Here is a 16997-nt window from a genome sequence, read left to right as displayed (position 1 = left end):
TTATGACATAACTAAGGCATAGGTGTAACACAAAGGGGTAAATCTCCTTTCAGACTCCATGAGTCTCCTCCTATTGGTTATTCAAGAGAATGCAGCTTTAAGGTATTCCCATATTAGCTACGTTTTTCATATACAGTTGAGGGAAGTAACTAGATGCAAAAACCTTTATGGAATAACAGATCAAAATTAAAAGAAAATATCCCAAACAGATTATCATCCTTAGAATTTAACAAACTATCATGCACATTAGTGGGGGATTAATTACAATCTCTCTCTCACTCTCACACTCACACTCACACACACACACACACACACACACACAAAGCCCGTTCAGCTATCTTAGTGAGCACCTTCACTGAAATAATGGTTTCCCTAGCCCCTTACCCTAACCATTAAAAATGAATGCCTAACCATAACCGAATTGTAACCCTGACACTAAAACCACATTTTGAGCCTCAAAAAGGCCTTCAAACTTGTGAGGACCGGCGAGTGTGTCCTCACAAGTGACTGTTGGTTCTCACAAGTATAGTAGGATGCAGATTTCGGTCCCCACAAAGATAGCTAGACAGGAACACACACACACACCCAGTTGCCCCTTTGAACAGCAGGTGGGTAGGCCTTATTAGAAATGACCATATTAGAAATATCTCCTCTGTGTGACATCATAAAGGTCCAAATTTAGAAAAGTTAAGAGTTTGCTGCCTGAGGTTTGGCCTCACAGGGATTACTGGTACATACTCTGACCTCATTATTTCAAACTTCAGCAATGTTTAATATTAGCACCCACCTCTGAAATAATCTATTTATAACAGAAAATTAAGGAAACACACATCAGGACTGCTTTAAATTACTTTAAATCATAATGGTTAGATATCTTCTTTACTCAAAAACAAGATTGTTCACTCTCAGTAAACATGAAGCAATAATTTTGACTAAAATGCAACTGAAACATATAAAACTCAAAGGTTTATGTATTCAAATACTTTATCTTTTAGGAAAATGTACTCGGTATAAACTAAATGGATACCAATCACGTACATTTCATTTGACCAAATTTCATTAAATATAACATTTTACATTGTACATATGTAAGAAAACAAGAAAAAATTTACATATAATTAAATTGGCTAAAATCAGCATTTTGGGCAGAAATGTTTTGCCTGGTGCTTACAGGCTGATATACGACCCCTGAGTGAAGAAAGTCTATTTTTTCTGATATTAATACTTATTAATTAATACAGTGTTTTGTCCAGTTTTTCAATTAGTTGGGGGGGGGAAATGAAAATACACCAAATTCAGAAATATATTGGTGACACATTAGACTACATTTAATACAATTAAAAAATTATCATCGGTTTTCAAGAGTCCGCTGAGAGTTGAAGAGAGGCAGTAACTGGTGGGTTTGGGGCGGGCTCTAGCGGAGCAGTCACTCCCATCCATCCTAACAGCAGTCCTGTCTGGGTAGAGGGTCGGACGCAGGGAGCCATTCATTCTTCTCCGGTGAAAACGTGGAGGAGGATGAATAGTCTGTGAGGGAGAAAATCAAACTCGAATCGAAACAGATAGTCAAGGCAAAACCTGCACAAACTTCAGAGAAGGCACAAAAAGAGATCATCCCACTGTGAGGATTTCACAGCTCCAGATCCGCGCAGACTGCAGCTTTTACACGTAAGTACGTGCGCAAAGGGGGAATGTTTTAAACAGTACTGTTCTTCCCTTAACAATGGAGTGGTTATTCTTTTCTGAAACAAGCCTGAAAGTGGAGAATCTCTTCCAGACGTAAGTGACTTTCACGGGACTTTGGCTGGTTTTTGTATTTCTCTCGGAGCACTGACGGGGAAACTCGTGGCAGAAAAGCCGAGTAGTCGGTTTCTTTGCCATGTAATGAAGCGCACTGGGACCCCAAAATGATGTCACTGTGACACCAGTCTGTTGGGTTTAGTTCTTTTATTAAAAGTCTCACCCGCGGATGACGCACGCGATACAATAAAATGCGTAAATTTGAGGGTTATTTTATTTTATTTTATTTTTTTAAGGTTAGATAAAACGATCATCAGTAGTTGTACCCATTTATGCAAATTCCAGTTTAAAAAATTAAAAATCCCTTCTTTTCTTGGTGTTTTGTTACACCTTGTTTGCAAGTTGTTAAGAACCATGAAACCTTAAAACTCGCATTTGGTCCTTAAAATGTCATGTGGTGGTGATGATGATGATGGGAAATGTCACACAGGTCTTGTTTGCTCAATAGTCACAAGTCAGTTTACTGTCAAAGAGGTCGATATGCAACAAATCACATTTGAGAATCTTTGATAACTGATTCATCTTTGTGTGATCTAGCTCTAAAGCAACACAGCATGATTTTTATTAATATTTTTTCAATGAAAACGTGCCATCAAAAGGCGTCATTAACCCCAAACACCTGATCCCTGCCCGGATTTCCTGTGTCAGTGGGCATATTGAAAGTTTAAAGTTGCTACGCTATTGAAACTCTAAGAGAAAGTCTGTCAGCGGTCTTGACAAAGTGCTACACAGATCGTTGGCTTGTGTTTCAGCAGTAAACCTGAGAACCGGTTGAAACCTCTGAACCAGAGCCTGAGAGAGACAAAGAGCAGCGACAACTGGCTTTTGAGCTCTCTGCACACAATAGATTTCAAAAATGTTGTTTTTTGCTCTAATACATAGTATTGTTGTCACTTTATAGCTGGGAAGGTCTTGTTTATATTCTGTAACTTAATGATGCTTAGTGAATGAATGACTGCAGCATTAAAGACAGTGGTTTCTTGAGGTCCACTGTCAGGGCTTGCCAGTGGTTTGAGTTTATGTGCCAGCACACGTGGTCCCTCAGGGCTCTGTGTTTGGCCCATTAAAAAAGGAAAGAAAAGCACGAGCTTCATTCGTTACAACCCGGCAGAACTCTCCTTTTCCCCCCATTCAGGCCACAAGAAAAGCAAAATTCTACCAATTTTTTTCTTTCCTTTGGAACAGTTCTTAGTTTTTTTCCCCTCTCCTTTCCTAGACTAAATGGTAAACTTTCAAAGCATGGGGAAAAAAAAGACACTGCCTGCCTCCTTTCTCCCACCGATGCAGATGATGCAGTTGGCGATGCTTTTTAATGCACGATACGAAAACATAAAACAAGAGCTTTAACTGCTAAGCCATTTACGCAGACCACATCATCTGCCTTTCGTGCCTCTCTGAGCTTTGATGGTAGTGCCTTTGTCATTAATCCAGGATTCTGGCTGCAGTTTATGGGATTGGTCAGTATATTTCTCCTGGAATGAGGGCTATTTTCAGTAGAGGATTTTGATCTACATCTTCCCTGTGCATTTGGATCCTAAATAAATACTGTGAGAGTAAATGTTGCCGAGTGGTCTGCTGATAGAAATCAGACCTGGGCTCTATCAGTGTTTGCTTGAAACCAAAGCCAGGACCATAGTGTCACCATGACCAGAGTGTGAAATCCACTAATTGAATGGCTGCTCCCGTGTCAAAGGTTAAACCAGATGACTCCAGCAGGCTGGGATTAACATCTGGAATACAGTTTGTTCCAGCAGAGGCCTGCTGTGGATATCCTCCAGTGTAGATGGCCGAGATAACGAGGCTGGTTTATTTGCATGGCACTTCCTCGGACTACTGTAACTGCTGCACGTGTGCGTTAGATCATTCGCTCACACATCTGTTTTTCCACAATCTGTGCTCTTTTTCATTCCTTTTTTGTCTCCCCACCTCACCACCACCAATTGTATTCTTTTGTGTCTGCAAGTGTGGCCAGTAAAACTTTCAACAGGAGCATCCAGGAGGAAGCGCTCTATGAAACCAAACATCACAGGTTTTATTTAATATGCCTCTTGTTACCCTAAAGTTTGTTTATTTGCTTATAAAGTTGACGTAATGTGAGGAAGACAGTCTTAAAATCTTGACAAACCCAAAGTGGGTCACATTACGTTATACCGTTTCCATTCCAAGCTTCTAAAAAGAGTATTGAATTGAAAGCAGCCGTGAGTCTGACTTTTGTTGATTTTTTTTCATAGCATGGCCTCGGAGACAGGCTGCTTGATCAGTGCTAGGAGAACTGTCTTTCACAGTCTGACACAACTGAGATGTTTTGTCATGTGATCACATATTTTCCCCCATTCTCCATCTTAGTGCTTTCACTTTTTAATTGATTAACGAACTTCAGTACCAGCTACTTCCTAAACTACCATCATTAATGTTGTAATCTGGTCTGACACTGACGACTAAAACAGTGTTTTTGGCTAAAAGATGGCTGTAACTTAAGTGAAGTCCTGTTTGGAAACCTTGAGATGACCGCTTTTCTCTGCCACCTTCTCGGTGAAACCTGATTTTGAGCAAAATGTGCTCATAGGCTAGCTTGTAAAGCTAAAGTTGTTAGCTAATAAGTTTATGCCCTGGTGGCCACTGGAAGGAATGCATATTTAAGACACTTTCTTGTTGGCTTTACTTTTCATGCTTGGAAGCCATCTTTAATGCTGTTTTCATGTGTGCATAACTTTTAGACAACCCTTATTTAACAACTAATGAACGGTGGTTCCTTGTCCTGTCTTCTGATTTGTAAACACAACTTCAGAAGGGCACTGTGGTAATCTACAAGACTGACCTTTCCTAATGTGTCTTTAATGTTGTCAGAGCTTTTAAACCTAACTATGACTTTCCTAACTGACATTCCCAAAACTGACCAAAGTAAGAAAACAGCGAGGGAAAGTGACATTTACAAACGGTCCTCTTTATGAGTCAAACTCCAGTGTCATGGTTGAAAGTCACCTGTGCCCTCTCCACCCCACCTACCTCCTCAGATTCCTTAAGTGGGGTGTGCAAACACTAAGGCTGGTGGTTTTTCCTCTCATACTTCTTTGAAGTCCATGAGAAGGCCGCCTAAAAGGAGACATGCACAGTTGGTGCATTATAGTTCACTAGCATGGTCATAAGAAACTGTCACTCGCATGGATGTCTGCATCAAGCCTGGTGCTCGCCTTCTGATGATCCACGTTCTGTCACTAAAACCTAAGCACACCCAAGAAGATTCACATGAATGTGAATTCTGTTTTCCTCTGACTCTCTCCGCCCTTCATGCCCCCACATTGTTCCTGGAGATGAGTCTCTCCTGGGGGTACCTATGCTTCCAGCAGCTCTCCTGTTTACTGGGAAATCAGCATGGTGGGGTCACAATAAGAAATCCCTCATCTTACACTGGAAATAAAGACCTGTCCAAAGAAATGACTAGTAGAGGAAGGAGGAGTTGGTGGGGGTTGAGGCGGAGGGGTGTTGGGTAAAATGAGGAGAAGGAATCTGCACTGGGTTTTGTCCCTTTGTAACGAGCTGTGGGTCAGTCTCAGGGGAATGGACGGCAGACAGGCGGAGGGTTCTGCAGCTGCTTGGCCTGAAGCACTTCATCTAGTCCCTGAGCAACTGCAGGCTCATTAAACTGCACTGTTTCTACTCAACATTAACTTCAGTTTATGTCTCCTGTTTTCGTCCATGCCATCCATCGTTGCTCTTTACTGGCAAATGTTGTATGAGACATGCTTAAATATTGATTAGGCTGGAACTGGAGTCACCCTGGGACTTGGTCTGACAGCTGTATGCTAATGATAAAAGGGTATAACCTCCCACAATAGGCAGTCTGTGTGCGATGTGCGATAAGATGGTTTGTGTCCAGCTTGGCTGTGGACATGGAACACGTTTTGTGTGAACAAGATTAGTCTACATTGTGTGTTGTGTGTTGTGTGTGTGTGTGTGTGTGTGTGTGTGTGTGTGTGTGTGTGTGTGTGTGTGTGTGTGTGTGTGTGTGTGTGTGTTTGTGTTTCTAATTCACACAGTATAACAGAAGATCAGCAATGACGACAAAGTCATTGTAACTGAAAAACGAATTATTGTCTGTCTGTTTCAGTTTTGGGAGGAATTTTCATCCACATTACTGAAGTTCTTTCACTTGTTTAATGTTGATAAATATTGGGGAATACTGCTAGTAAATTCCCCCGCTTTTTCTTTTATACTAGTCTGCTCAAGAATCCTTTCATTTTCACTCACATTCATTGCTAAATCCCAGAACAGCTGAAGGATCCTCCAGCTGGTCTGAGCCAATTTTTCTCAAAACCACACATCTGATTTTCTCTGTTTGAGTCAAGGTTCCAGCAGCACTATGGAAACCTTACTTTGGTTTGGACTGGCAGGCTGTCACTGGTCATTATCGCCACTGTACGCTGGTCCAGAGCAAAGCGAATCCAATGGCTGTAACACCCTCTGGCTGCATTCTGCCTTGGCACACCTACTTTGAATAGAGATGAGTCATTCTAAAAGTAAGGCAGGTCACTGGTTTGAGCTAATCCTGTTCATGTTACTGACTGTATTAACAGTAAATTGCTGTTTGCCCCCTTTGGAACTGTTGCTATGCAAGTCAAGCTTTATGTCAGTTTACAGCAAGTTACTTCTGAGTAATTTTTTTTTTTTTTTTAAACAGTGGGTCTTGTCCCCAACAAGTGAAAAGCTCAAATGGCAACTGTTACTAATTATAGTTTATGAAGCAGATGAACACTGAACAGTCATTATTTTGCTGTAGTGGTTTTTTTTGCTTTTGGGACGTCTAACAAGTCGATGTCTCAGGGGAAAAATATTTAAAAGATTGTATATAATATGTATTTTATCTCTTAAGTGTATAATTTAAGCATATAAATGTCTTATAAACCCATTGAAACTGGTTACTACACATACATCTATCTAAAAGAGTTGTTGCTTCCATGCATACAAATATGCTACGGCCCACTTGGTTCAACTATATGCGTATGAATTTTTGTGATGCAGAAACGCTTAACTGCACTACTTGAGCTCTGCACATGTCCTTCAGGCAGATTAAGTGGACTTTAGAGAAGCATAACTGGAAGGACTATTTGTCCATGGTGTTTGCAGCTGTTTATGTTTGCAACCAAGTGTAATCCCTTCTTAATGTTATTGCAAAAACATATGCTCTTTAAATAAAAAACAAAACAAAACATTATTACTGTTTCTTTTCATCGGGCTTATCTATTTAAGAAAAATACTGTCAAGGCTATAGCTTAAATAAGGACATAAATAAAGACCAAACCTCCGGCATATATAATGAGCTGACGTGACTAGGCTAAACGGATTTGGAGACAGGACAGATTTCCAAGTTGCAGCCTCATTATTAGATGGATTCTGTTTAATATGTCTAGTTAAATCAAGACCAACACAGTTTTGGCTGAAGTTGGTGTCATCTCTCTCTCCATCTTAAGTCATAAGTAAACATTTATGCAGTTGCAGGACTTTGTTAAATTTGACTTTATTTAATTTACCTTTGCTTTTATTCCAACACCTTTATGAAATGTGCATATTTGCTTTGGAGAAAGCAAAAAGAATGCAGAGAATGAGGCATTTCTTTGTTTGCTCTTGTCATTTGGGGCGGTCCTGCACAGCTAAGTGGTATTTGCCAGCTTAAGACGGCAGGGATTGTGTCTTGGCTCTCTGTGTGGAGAGGGTAAACAAAGGCATGACAAAGTGGATAACAGAAGACTTTAATAATAGGAGTTGGAAGCACAGACAAGTCATAAAGGACATATATTTCAGAGCGCACCATGGATCAGAGAAAACAAAGATATTAAACAAAAGAGTGCAAAGAGTAAGCATAAAGATAGTAAGATTAACTGGAATTTTCTTGTTATACCCACTGATGAAACCACTAGTTGTCCCACAGAACACTTACTCAGAGGGGTATCGCTTTCTGAAAAGCTGCCTCTGACCTCTGACCATTCATCTGTCCATCTACAGCTTGGCTAAAAAAATGCCCATAGAGAGGTGATCATTTCCACACCAAGATGAGTTTAAAAACAGCTTGTATACTTTTGAACATTTAGGGCTTCCCAGGGCTCATGTGGTGTAAGAAAGCATTCAGGTGACAATCTGCGGGAACTGATCAATAGACTGCTTGTGTGTACTGGCAAACTGAGCGTGCAGATTCAACTTCCTGACCTTAGCACCAGTGGATTTACACAGTGAGGTCCATTTTCAGAATCCATACACTACTATAAACACAGTTTTGGCTCAATATAGCACCAGGGCAATGATTGGTTGACTTTACTCAATTCCAGCAAGGAGTAACATTGCACTTGTGCAGCATTGACACATAGCTGAACTGTTTTCATCGCACTACCTACCACTAGAGGTAAATAACAGTAAAAATAACTGTGATCTGACCTTTTTAAAAGCCACCTGAAATGTAAATGAAGGCCCCTTAACAGCAATTTCAGATTGTTGTTGACAGTTTAAGGGCAGACATGCACTTAACCAGATCTTATCCTCTTCTCTGGATCATTAGGCATGTTGAAGAAACCGTTAAGCTTTTCTCACTGCAGAGCCATCAGATTCCTGGTGGTCGATGGCCTGTGGTGCTCAGTGGGAATCTTTATCACCTCAGGCTCAGGGATTCACCAGGGAGACAGAGAAGAGCTTGGTTTTCCAGACATGATAACAGAACCTGGCAAACATTAGCCAGGCTGCAGTGCATATACAGATGAGGGCAGGAGGGGAATGAGTGTGTGTGTGTGTGTGAACTCATGTGAAACTTTTTTGCCCATTATATCTGTCATCATGTCTGGGAGAGACTTGGCTCTCATCCAATCCAGAGAAATTACCCTCCTATCCACATTAGGAGAGCACTTAATACACCTGTCTTCTGTTATTAGGGAGAGGTCGATGACTTCATCGGATTTGAACAAAGGCCCCACACACACACACACACACACACACACACACACACACACACACACACACACACACACAGACACACGCGCGCACTTAAAGCATTTTGAAATCTCTTCTTTCTCTTTGATTCAATTTCTCTTGTTTTTATGAAACTGCTGCAGCTGTAACCATCTGTTATGTTCCACGTTGCTCTAACACACTAATCACTGTAAGGTGACATCATCTCTGTGTGCTCTGTGCGGTCTGTGGTTTACAAGCAGGACACACATGCATCCACGCACACGCGCGCGCACACACACACACACACACAAGGACATGAGGAAATTGGATCGAGTATGGATAATCATTGCATTAGTGCAGTGTGTGTAATCAGTGTGTGCCTAAGGGAGTAAAACACACTTGTGTTTTTACTTTACACACTGAGCGCTCTCATAGCAGTTCAGCTTGTGCTCCAGTGTTGAGGGTGTTTTGTTGAATGGAAAGGGTGTATGCTTGCATCGAAAGGAAGTGGGGGCTAAAGGAGATACTAGCGTGATGTCACTGAAAAGGATCAATTTCCGTGTCCTTATAATTATTGTGAAGAATTCTGAGAGTAAATGTTCGGATTTTTAATTGTGTTTTTGAATGTTTCAGAAAAACACCATGGACAAAGTTACAGTTAGCATGCCTGACTAATTATCTGATTACCTCAGTGTGAATGCCTGGGTGCACATGACACGGCTCTGTTTTCAACAGGGCAAATGCTAACTTAATTAGTTAGCTATTAATAACTAACTGAATATATGATTAACAGATGTGGTCAAATCAATTGTGGAGTTAGTGCTTTTCTATCTCTGTCATACAATAAGTGATTAATCGGGTACTTAATGACCAGATTAATCAGACAAGGTTATCTCGTACGCAACGTTCACAGAGGTGTGTAGGGCACACCTAATGGTCTCTGTTTCTGTCTTTCTGTTGCCATCAGTTGATCCCCTCATCCCCAAGCAGTCGCGGCAGGTTGTTGCCCGTACATTAGCCTGTTTCTCAAAGGGGTTTTTCCTTCCCACTGTCACCAAGTGCTTTATCATAGAGGGGTTGTCGAATTGTTGCAGTTTTCTCTGTATTATTGCAGGGTCTTTACCCTACAACATAAAGCATCTTGAGGTGACTGTTGTGATTTTGCACTATATAAAACTGAATTGAAGTGAAACGAGTGTGCACTCAATGTGGAAGCTCCACAGGAACCAGCAACCCAATGTTTTTGTGTTTTGTTTTTTTTTCTTGTCCCTGTTTGAAGACCTCCTGGTGAGGCTTTCAAAGCCCTTCTGTTTCAGCGCTACAGTAAATGTAACACAGCTGAGCAGGAACAAGCAACACTCATTATTCTCCGCAACCGTAATGGCTTACTTCGTGTGTTTGTGTGTTACTTTTTTTTGCACATTTCATACATTTTGCATAACTAAATAAAGTCTCACTGTCAGCTGCCACTTGTATTTGATTTTAGCACTAGTGAATAAATCTGGGACTCTCCACCATTTGACCCTAGAGCTGAAGAAGCTTCTCGGATGAGAGGTGAAACGTCTTCAGGCAACTTAAAGAAGTCCAGACGCTTTTCTTTCCAAGCTCCTTAGACTACGATGACCTGGATGACTGAGAACCTTCACAGACACTAGTGAATAACATTAGTGCGCTTGTCCCATAAGCACAATACTGAATGCACTGTGCTGCCACTGAGCGGTTTCTGTGGTGCTGATGCAGCAGCAGTTTGATAGTCATATAAAAATGTTCCAGTCTCACACACATACACACTGGCTGCTGTCTGCTATGATGAGGTCATAGTTGGTCAAGTCTGTTTTGTATTGTATGAACAGAGAGCAGCTGTAATGCCCATTCAGCTCTGGACTTAAGATAGAGGGCTTATATAACCTAGTGTACACTGACAATATCTATTGTGTTTCTGTAAACTCTGCAAACACATGTTCCCGCTGGGTTTACAATGGCAAATATTTCCCAGTGTTCATGCCTTTGAAGTTGACCTTTCAGACCACAAAGGTGAGTTGCAGCTTTGAGTTCCAGAAAAATCTGCTCTAGTGCCTGATCTTCAGCACTCTTTAAATATTTACTCACTGACGCGCTTCAGCGATTGCTCATAATCGCTTTGCAGTTTGCAGTGCATTACAGTGATTACTGTTCAGAGAGTGAATTGGGTTCGGGGTGCTGGCTGCTTCCTGACACCTGTGTTGTATGTGTGTGTTAGCCTGAGGGATGGGGCTACCGAGCTGCTTATTTTTAATGAGAATGCTCTCTGCTTAGCCTCACATGCCTCTCATTACTGCCCGCAGACCCAGAGAGTGAAGAAAAGACGAGGATGGGTGAAATAAATATAAAACAGATGGAAAATGGTAATGAAAGATCCTTCTGATTTTGATCCTCACTGCCAAATACAGTATCAGTGCTTGGTGTGTCACAGCCTTGATGGAGAGTAACGTATGATTTACATCAAACAGCATCCAACTTGGCTCCTGCATGTGCAGCTACAGAAACATTTGAAGTAATAATTACACAGGACCAATACAAGTGGTTCCATACCTGATGTGAAGCTATAGGTAACCAGATGTTAGCTTAGCATGCAGTGCACAGTTTTCACTGTTTTCAATCGAGATGTTAAGAGAATCTAACAAGCAGTTTTTTTTCTGATTTTGCAAATATGGGTGCGCTGATCTTCTCATCAGAGTCTGTGCAAAAAGAAAAAATCATCTAAAAAAATCTATTCCATTGGAAAATGGCAAACCTCTTTTGTCCCTTCCATTCAGCTCCCCTGTTCCCAAAGCTCTTAAATGCTATAAGAAAGACCCTTTTGTGGCGGACCTGGCTGCAGTGAAATTGCCTATGGTTCCCACATAATAGCCTGCCATCTAGTCTGGAAGGATTCAACAGCTGAGCTCCAAACACCGACATCTAGCTCACCTAAACTAAGAGGTATTAGGTTAAATGTGTGTTGGGGCATTTTTTTGGCAATGCTTTAGAGAGGTAAAAATAGTAGTTGGTCTGTAACACTTGGGGAAAATCCCCTCAGCTGTGCAATTTGGAAAATAATTCACACTGTTGAGTTTCCCCAGAGGACAAAACTGAACTCAGAACATCAATCTGAAGTCTTTTCCTTATCTGTTATTATGTATTTCAGGGCACTTTTCTGTAAAGTTGTTCTTCCTGTTTTCCAGCCAACATATTGATTCTAAATTCATCCAAAATCACAGCCAAAGGATCAGATTAAGTCCTAGCAAGTGCGCTTTCAGTTTTGACTCTCTGCGAAAAATTGAACTTAGCTCGGGGGAATATCATTGACTGAGAGGCCTACTGGCCTGTGGTTTATTAGTGTAAGTCCCAGTGATCCCAGAGAAGCTGCTGTGTGTGTCTTGTATTATTTCAAGCTTACGCCAAGTTTTTGTGGCAGGATACTGCTTGTTTTCCCATTGTTCATAAAGTCGATGCTAGTGTCGATTAGATCTTATTTGATTGAGAGATTTCAACACAAACACAATCTCTCTTTTAGCCACAGCTGTTGCTTTGAATGGCTAACGGAGATGAAGGCATATTAGTTTATTAAAGATCATTTTTTGTGTACCTTGTAGCTTATCAAATTCTTGTAGAATTTTTACAAAATATTTCATCAGTGCTTTTTTGTCCCCATTGGTCAGGCTACAGAACAATCCCAGTGGAAATGATGTTTTCTCAGGTATAGAGGAAATGAGATGGCTTATGGTGAGTACTGGAAGTAAAGTGATTGGATAGTATTGGATTATTTTACTGGTTTTACTGGAAAATCTGGTGTAACTGAGATAAAAGTTTAAGACATGATGAAGTGTACATAATTAAAGAAACAGCACCAACTGCACAAGCATGATAAGCTTGTCGAGTTCAGTAACTCCAGTTAGTGGAAAGAGGGCCTAGCAGCAACCAATTGGCCCTAGTTGCATATCTCAGCACACCTATCAATCAAAGTGGACACGCCCCTACAAGAACAATTGTATAAGAACAATTCTCTCACTTTAGAGTTGTTATGAATTGTTATGAAGGGTGAATCTGTCCATGGAAGTTAGAAATGTTTTTTTAAAGTGTCCCACCTTTCAGCTTTGGAGTTTGCTGCTCGGTCAGTTTGGAAGCAAAAACATCATGAAAGAGAGATTGTGGATAAGTAATTTGAATTGAATTTGAATTGCTGACAGTGGATCCCAAAGAAACTGCATGTAATCATCTTGGAATCTGTGAAAATGTAGGTGGTCTCTGTCTCCACTGTTTGAATCAGTCATGGATTAAGAGCATTGTCAATCCAATGCTGGCAGAGAAAAGGTGTCCTTTACCGTCACAATCTATCATTCTGCCATCTGCACACAAACAAGCAAACTAACAAAACTTCTGCTTCCTTTTGAGACAGTCTCTGTGTTTGCTGACCTGTTATCATCACCTAATCTGGTCCACTTATCCTGTGTTGGTGTTTCTGTGCAGTCTTGTTATGTCAGAGTACTGACCTGATCATTAACTTAGCTGAGTGCTATCTCTGGACAGTAACCATTAAAAGGCCCCAACATCACTGAATAAAAGGGAAGAGAGACTGCCATTAGTCAGTTATCTGCAGCCTGTAGAGTGTGTCTGCCGTCAGTATGAAGAGGGTAGAGAAAGCTGAATGTACTGCTGACAGCTGAAACATGTTTAATCACTGTCAGCGGTGCTGTTGAGATTTATTTTGTTAGCTCCAAAGTGATTACTTTCTTGCTCCTTGTATCGACTGATAATGTAACGATTTAGTATTATTTTTTTATTAGTTCTTGTTTTACTCATGAGTGTGTTTCTGCTGTGACTTTTAGATTATAGGGTCAGAATTTGGCACTAACAACTTAAAACCATCACTGTTTGTATCAACAGCTCAGGCTGCTGCTGCTGGGACCACCATATTTTTTTTTGGCACACTTTGGGCCCTGCAGTCCAAACTAAGCATTGTTTAAACACCACACCATGCCTACCTGATTATTGGTGCTGACCACGTCCATCCCTTTATGATCCCTGTCATAAAGAGCTTATATATATAAAATATAGTCATTTGAGTCAATATTGACGGAACAATAAACACAAATGTGACCATTGTAAGGACTCTGGATTGAGCTAGCTGACAGAACAGACACACTGCGTGTAGCTAAAGTAAAAATGTTCTAAAAATACAGGTTTTTCAACTTTTGAATATGAATAGATGTAATATGATAAAGCCGGCACGATAAGGTTGGAAACACGAAGAACACAGGCAGAGCAGTCAAACACTGGGTTGAAGTTGGTTTGAAGTTTTCCTGAACTGAGGGAGTGATTCAATAGTTGGGAGTTTGTACTGCAAACCTAACATCTGGACAGAAGATATTGTAATTTCTTTGATGCACACAGAGCTTAAGAGTTTGCACTGTGGTTGTAAACATTATGCAACTTTGCTACTGAGCCCCAACTGAGGCTGCACCTCTTCTCTTTTTTTATGAACATGTGAACCAGTTTAAGAGTTTCTCCAGGTGCAGTTGCTCCGTAGTCTCGGGTTTAAATGGAAAATACCAGTGAGCAATGAGGAAAGGATGCTCATTATTGTTGGGGAGCCAACAATGACTGAACTATAGCCCTCTGGAGATGGTGTGTTTTTGTCATTTGGACTCATCACTGCTTCGTTCTTGCTCTCTACAGGTTGTGACGATCTGAGAGAAGAGCCTTACCTCTGGATTTCACCGAAGAGATTTTGCCTCTGCATCCACTGCCGGGTCCTGCACAGGAGGTCGGTGTTGTCGTTTGTTGTCACGTGCGTTTTTCCTTTCATTTCATCTGTGCTCTTTGGTCAACTGTAAATATATAGCTTTTCCTCTGGAGCAAAACAAAACAAACAGAAGCATGATTTCCTGCTTTTCTTGTCATGATATTATTGCAGTTCCTGGCACCTTTCTGTTTCTAGTGGAAACACAAACTGTTCCCATGGTCCTATTGTTCCAGGCAAGTGTTAGGTAAATCTTGTAAATCCCAATTTTAATGGATGCTTAAAAGTTTCATTGCAACACCTAAGCTGATCATTTTGCTGGTGTTAAAAGTCAGCAATGCTTTTATAGTTTCTGAAGTTTCTTGCTCAACAAGCAACCTGATATGTGGGTTTAAGACTTTCCATGGTAACACAGCGACCTCCACCAATCAGAAATGTCGCTGTTCCAATTTGTTTAGATTGTTGGTCGAGGAGGTTTTTTTGTGACACTGCAAATAAAACAAGGTTTCTACTGGAGTGCTCACCACCACTTCACAATGTCGTAGCTCACAGTAAGTCTGCTTTGAATAACAATATGAATCACTGTTCATATTGTGCTTTTTACTGGCCCTCATTGAATCTGCTCTGAGGTAGCATAGGTAGTTGGCGCACTTGTACTGTTGTGTCTGTGCTGCAACAGAGCAGATAGGTATCTGCACGGAAATTGCATGTTCCCACACTGACAACAAAATCTGTGTCAGATCCTCATGTGCTCATGGACGTGGAAACTGCTGCGCCGGTACCAGTAGAATCCTCGTCTCTGTGCAGCCAGAGACCTACGCAAACCGACACCAATGCAAGGCTGTTAATCCAGCTGCATATTCAACAAATGTGATTCAGTGTATGACTTTCTTTTTTCTTCTTTGCTTCACCGCGAATCGTCTTGTGACCCCAGAGATTTATGAACCATGAACTTTGATTTAACTGAGGGCAGAAAAGCATCTTCAGCAGCTACACTCAGTCTTTTCATTGTCTGCCATGCTGACTCTTAAAATCTGTTTGATATATGTCTTTCTGGATGAAGTAAGGAAGTTGGGGGGTGTCCGGATGGAGAAGCGTGTTTTTCCAATATGGAGGAAAACAATGGAGTCGGCGATATTGTGCAGGAGTCCACCTGTGAAGGTCATTTCAAAGTGGAAAGCCCCAACTAACACAATAAACAAAAAAGTGTTTGTCACTTTGCTCTTTAAATAGGGAGACTTTGTGTCAAGCACTCACTTCCTGTTATCTCATACTTGTTTTGACTGAACCTCATTTGTCTTCACGCTCTGTTTTAAACACATCCAGTTTAACTGAATCTGAAGTGTTCAGTCATAATTCAATCTGAAAGTTTTTATTTCCACTCATGTTTTTTTCAGTTAAATTTCATTTTAAAGAAGGATGTCTGAGGTTGTTATTCTTCCAGTATGAAGCATGATGGTTTTTATCCTCACGTCAGCTCCAATTTAGACCGATTTTTATCTATTGTGTCTGCGGGATGCAACAGTGGTACAATCTGACAAGAACAGGGTTTTTGCTTGGTATTCATAAGAAAAGCATGACTTTTCAACACTCATCTCTTTGTCCGCAAGTGAAAGCACCTACACATCTCACTTTCCTCCCCCAAAACCAGTCTGACAAAAGCAACACGCTTCTTCATTTCCCACCTCTTCTTTTTGTTCTCAGCATCTCCTCATTTGTCTCCGTCCCTCATCTACTCACCTCCTACACATGCTGTGTTTTCCCAAGGGCCTGAAAGTGGGGGATGATATCACTTGACACTTTTATTATCCCAAACTCAAGTGAGAGCGAGTCTGGTGCCAGCATTCCTTGGTAGTGCTTACTTTTGATTTTGAGCAGAGTATCAGGTTAAGTGCCCTCAACAGCCATGGCTGTGTCCCCCAGGGGTGTTCGGATAAAGCAGGTAGAGCAGTCTCCGTTTGCAGGGGGAGTTTTTGTTACTCTGAGCTATAGTGGGAAACTCAGCTGGGAGTAGCGGGTCAGCACCACAGGGAAGTTAGGATTAAACTGCACTCATCCCGAGCACAAAACACAGTGAGAACAATGCTTTTGGCCCTTTCTAGAAGGAGGGACAAATGGCGTCGACCCAGCTTAGCACAGTGACTGATTTCCTGAGTCTGGGGGAGAAAATAGGATTTGAAGTGGAAGGACTTTTCCCCCCACCACGACCCCCTGCGTTTTTGGACCCCAGGGCAGTTTGCAGAGCTAAGGTGGGGCTAGAAATGGTTAAGCACAATGGAGACAGTGTTAGGCCTGAGGGGCCCAAACGCTGCAGCTCTCTTAACAGTGAGAACAGTGAGGAAACAGGAGTGCTGGTGACTCCTCAGGGCTCTCAAGTCCATCAGCAGCCAGAGGAAATAGGTGTGACGAATGTGGCCCCTAATTTCTTAAAGTGGTATTTTCTCTTAGTGGAATATTTTCATTTTTTACTGCACCAACACTGAATCCCTGGAGTCTGGCCAGA

General features: G+C 41.3%; 1 protein-coding gene across 1 annotated transcript in view; it reads left to right on the top strand.

Annotated features, from left to right (window-relative positions):
- Positions 1-1439: 1439 nt before the first annotated feature.
- Positions 1440-16997, top strand: part of lhfpl2a (LHFPL tetraspan subfamily member 2a) — a 35961-nt gene continuing 20403 nt past the window's right edge. Inside the window, exons 1-2 of the mRNA XM_005720112.1 lie at positions 1440-1668; positions 14431-14518. The gene's annotated coding sequence lies outside the window, so the exon portion shown is untranslated. The remainder of the gene's footprint in view (positions 1669-14430; positions 14519-16997) is intronic.

This window comes from Pundamilia nyererei, unplaced genomic scaffold, assembly GCF_000239375.1.
Source record: "Pundamilia nyererei isolate P.nyererei 1_Seehausen unplaced genomic scaffold, PunNye1.0 scaffold00002, whole genome shotgun sequence".
NCBI lineage: Eukaryota > Metazoa > Chordata > Actinopteri > Cichliformes > Cichlidae > Pundamilia > Pundamilia nyererei.
The sequence above is the reverse complement of the archived record's forward strand: the minus strand, read 5'-3'. Positions and strand labels throughout refer to the sequence as shown.